Source organism: Hippocampus comes, unplaced genomic scaffold, assembly GCF_001891065.2.
Source record: "Hippocampus comes isolate QL1 unplaced genomic scaffold, H_comes_QL1_v1.1 scaffold89, whole genome shotgun sequence".
NCBI classification, from domain to species: Eukaryota; Metazoa; Chordata; class Actinopteri; order Syngnathiformes; family Syngnathidae; genus Hippocampus; species Hippocampus comes.
The window spans coordinates 515,980-521,273 of NW_017806077.1; positions in this window are offsets into that span (position 1 = coordinate 515,980).

Consider the following 5,294-nt stretch of genomic DNA (forward strand, 5'->3'; position numbering starts at 1 on the left):
TTTTTTTTTTTTTTTAGCCTAAGATTTTGTTTTTGAAAGAAAAATTCCAAGCGTAAGTTCACTATGCAGTGGCGATGCATAATTCACACACGGATTAAAATTTGATCAAGGAAACATGATGACTGAGGTGCAGGCAATTACAAGACTTGCTTGCATCAAAGTGAACTAAAAGTGATATAAATAAGTGATGCGATGTAAGGAAGCGCAAGTGAAGTCTCCATTACAGATCTGGATTAATACTGGATGGTTGTTGATCACGTGCAGGTTTGGATTTACGTAAGACAAACACAGGCAACTGCAGAGAGCAGGGTCGAAAAAAAAAAAAAAAAACACTCAAAGTTCTTCAAGAACATTACGACGATCCTAAAACCTTGGTCTCAATGGCCAGCGTTAACTTCTCGTGCATCAGGAAACCGTTCTTGCATTCATTTTTAGGTGAAATACCCTGGAAAAGAGGGATGGTCGCATGACCACGGGCCTAATGGACAAGGCGTCTGACTTCGGATCAGAAGATTGAGGGTTCGAGTCCCTTCGTGGTTCTGTTCGTGGATTAGCCAGGCTGGCTAAATTTGTCTGCTAACAATTGCGTGATGTCAGCGTTTCAGCTGACAGCCAAATGTGAAGTTTACTGAAATTACAAAAATATTGGCACCAGGAGTACATAGCTAGCCTTGTTAGCTGGTGTCAAGTCGGCCTCATGTTAGCATTTTTGTGAACAAGCTAAAAACCTCGAGGCAGGAGCTAGCCTCATTAGCTCGGCTGGCTAAGCTTCGACATGGTTTTGACAGACAGACCATCTCAGACTGTGTGGGCGAACGCGTTGCCATATCCAGTCCACCTAAACTGCAGGATTTGCTATTGTTGTTATTGTTTGACAACCTAACCTACACCGGCGCAGATATTCCGTGACCATTTGGCATTCCTTCCGTTTTAAACTTGCACAAAAACATCTGTTTAGAGGTGAATACGCCTTTGGAGCTAATGGGCACTTCACCTCCAGGATCTATTAGCACGGGGCGCTACCTACCTGCTGGGTCTCAAGCGGCGCAGCTAATTTTAGATGACTCTATTCCTTGTGCGACTAACAAGGTGAAGCACAAATGCCTGCATCAATATATGCGCAAAAACAGTGTGTGTGCGTGCACGTGCGTGTGTGTGGCCATTTTTCATCATCCCTATGGCAGTGTTTTTTTTTTTTCTTTTCGTCAGGCTAAACTAAAAGTCACTCTGTTTCACCTGCCGGCTACGTATGCTAGCTTCATCTTGTACTGCGAAATTGTTTTTGTAACCTGACAATATTTTTTCTGAACAACAAAGACAATTCAGTCTTCTTTTTATAAACATCAAAGACACCAAAAGTCTTCAGTGAACCTAATTTTTGTTTTTATCAGTAAACAGAAAAGATGATTTAGTCTCCACTGAACCTGACGTTTACGTTTTGGTAAGCAGCAAGTGCAATTTCGAGTCTTCACTGAGGCCGACATAAATGTTTGGTAAGCATCAAAGACAAATAAGCGATTTGCAAATGTATTTATTTATTTTTTGCCATGGAACCACACATGTATATTTTTGTAAACATCAAAGCATCAGTATCATGAGCTGTTTGTTTACAAACTGAAAAAAAAACATGAGTAAATATGATATGGGAGGTTCTGCTCGCAAGTTGAGAGCGGTGATCTTACGGTCATAATGTGTTTGCCCTCTCACCGAGCAAAAACTTAAGTCAAGCAAATCAACCACTTTGGCCTCAGTGACGAATGACAAGACATTGAAATGAAATGGAAAAAAAGACTCCCTCCTTTTCCGGACAAAGCTATTGGCAAAAAAAGGATCCGCAGGCCCGAAAATGCATTTTTAATGTGGACCAACGCGGGTGGAAAAAATGAGTGGCGCTCTATGTGTGACTCACCCGTTGAACGAGTTGCATACGGTACGAGCCAGAGTCGCGACAGGGCAGGTGTGACTGATCCCCGCCGGCATTTCATCTTCTTCAAGACATGCCGCCACCGCCTCGTCTAATGTCTTTTCATCTTGCCATCCGGCCCCTCGCGTCGGCCTCGTTCTCCCGTTCCCGAGACTCCTCCATCCTTGAAATTGAAGACTGGAAGCGAACTTATCACCTCTCATTAGCATCATCCGCCGTCTCGCACGGCGTTAACCTTTTCACTTAGCGGCGCTCACGCCGAGGCGGAGGCTCTCTTTCACGTGAATTATGACTCATAATATTTCAGCACACTGATCCCTGACATCCAATTTGATCCCGCGAAGAAGGAAACCGCCCGTGTGGCGTCTGCGTCCGACCTTACTGGACCTAATTTGACGAACGTGCATTTCCATTTGGAGTTTGACCAGCTGCTTGACTCGTCAACGGGAGTCAGCGAGGTTGTCAGACGTCACACGACTGACTTTCCGGCTGCGAAATTTGCCAAACAAGCCGTGTTATTCGTGCGCAGTCAACTTCAGTTTGTCGGATTCTTTTTCGCCTCTCGTTTATTGACTCATCGTTGTTTCCTTTTGGGGAAGAAAACACAACTTTCCAAGGCACGGCTAGCTGTCAAATTGTCTTTTGCCAAGATGCTTTTCACAAGAAGTTACTTTTTGATTCGTTGTGCCAATTGCTCATTTGTCTGTGATCACGAAGTGCTTTCATCGTCAGGTAAACACTGCTCACATACTTTGATGATAAGATGCTTAAAATGTGTTTTCTTAATTTTATACACCCTCCGAAAAAGTGTGAATATTGACAACAAAGAGCACATGATAGCAGTGAAGTGTTTTTTTTCCGATTTGACAAGGATATGTCCTGACTAAATGAAGCTCCGCCCCTCACTTCAACATAATTCCTAAGAACAAAATACGACAGCGGCTTGGATCTTGATATAACTGTAGGGGGAGCCCTGGAGCAAGAAGCCAATTTTTCCTTCGCGCTGCCTTAAAACAACAAATTCAATAAGCACTTTGGCGCGGTTGTTTCACAACGTGTTCCAGGAAGTAAAATATCCATCGGGAAACATTCCAAGCAGATAGCACTGATTATTCTTTTTGATTGTTGAGTAAATGTTTTCCGCCGCCGCTCTTCTTTCACACCTTTAAGCTTTAGTCTTTGCCGATTTGGGCGGCTTAATCCACCGTCACTTTTTTTATTTTTTTTTTGCCTGGCAGGTGTTTTGCCCAGCTTGACACACCAGGAAGCAAATCTCAGGCCATGTTTCACTTAAGTGCTTTGATGAATCATTACAGGCATTGAATGAGTAATTACATTTCCCCCCCATCTTCATTGCAACGCACAACAAGACCGACTGAGACGTGTTTTTGCGTCAGGCTTTTTTTCTATTTCCATGGCAACGCCATTCTGGTTATGTATTAAAATGTGGATCTTTGCTGTGAACGCTGGGAATCCACACGCATTGTTTTCCAGTTTTATCTAAACTCTTCAGAATGAATAAATTACGAAATGAGAGGCATCTCGGAGGGGGGGGGGGCACAGAAACACAGTTTTCTGGGGGTGAAATTCAGGTGAACATGCAAACAGGGACAGGGGGAACATTTGGATTCAAGCACCCTGGTGCCGATGTGGAGTCTGCTTTGAATGTTTTTTATTATGCAAGATCGGCTCGAATGTGGACGTTGGCAGGGCCGTCAACTTGAGGGCCAGACAACCCCTGAAAAAAAAACAAAAAAAAAAAACTGAAATCATAGGCAGGCAACAAAAACAACTGCAGTGTGATGCATTTCTGCATGCTGTAGCTGTACGGTATTTTCTATTGACATTTTAAATCAAACTAGTTGCGAGCACTAAAATAAACATTCTCAAGTAAACAAAACAATTTTAAAAAACAACTACAACATTTGAAAAGATACAGTTGTCCCTCGCTTGCGTTCACTCTTTGTCGACTTCCTGCATCAAAGATTTAAAAAATGTTTTTGTTTGTTTTTATCATACTTGTCTCACTGATTATTTGTAATTTTTGTGGATATTTTTCCACTGGGACTTTTAGGGGAGAGAAATTAGCACTAGCCAGGAGGAAACAGTGCATAAAAGACAGCTATATATGGCTATTAATTACAACATGTTATATTGAGCAAGCATTTGTAGCTCCACGATTATTGATGATTAGAAAAAAAAAGTGATGAATTTGCTCATCGATTAGTTGTCAAATAATTGATTCATTGTTGCAGCTCTTTTGTTTGTTTTTGTTTTTTTATGGCTCAGCTGTGTTTTGAATTTGGAATTTCACCTATTGCTTTTATTCAATTCATCTTCACATAGGCAGCAGCCATAAATAGTAGCAACAGTCAGGAAAGGTCCTCAAAGTGGCCGTCCCCAAAACAAAATTGACTTTGAATGTTTTTTTTCACCCTTCCCTTCTGCCCTTGCAAAGGTGATTTCATTTTGCCGTGCACAACACAGGTGACATCTCTTGACTTAACCTTGAGGGGCAGACGTTCCGTGTGTGTTTTGTTCTCCAAACAGATGCTTCCTTCCAATGTCACTCCCTTTGTGCTTTGCCCCGCAGTGGTCAAAAACTTTCATTTGGTGACAAGGATGACACATTTCACAGCAGCGCTATTCCTTCGTTTCACAGACATTTCATGTACTTTCAAACCCTAAGCATAGTTGGAACCCTAATTTGAAACCCCAATCCCAGTTAAAAGTCCTACTTTGAAAGGTTAACCCCAAATTGAGAACCTACCCCAAAAGCCTAACCTTACTTTGAAACCCTACTCCAAGTTCAAATCCCTAAACCAAGTTTAAAACACTCATTTGAAAACCTAACTATTTTAAAGCCCTATTTGTAATCCCCAACTCTAGTTCAAAACCCGTCTTTGAAACCCTTGCCCGAGTTTGAAACCCCTACCTAGACAGCCGAGCCCAGTAGTTTCAAATCCTAATATGAGTTCTTTTGTGCCAATGTTTTGAATTCTTTATTCCACTCTTTACAAAAACAAAATGTCAATAATCTGATCTCATCAAACATGGAAGACAACACATCACATTTTAATTAGTATCGTCATTTCATCTATTGGCGGGAGGCCATCATATGTACCCAGAAGGTATGATTCAACCTCGAGGTTCAAAAGTTGGAGGTCACCATGTTGCCTGAAAACAATTCATCGCGTGAAAATAATACGTTTGGGTCTCTCATTTCTTGACATTGTTAAAGAGAATTATATTTAAGTAGGCTATTAAATATTAATAACTCGAAAAGGTCCGTCTGAGTCATCCATCTATGACGTGGCAGTTGGCTCACGGCTTGGCAGGCGAAACAGTCGCACTCGGCAATTTTCGATTC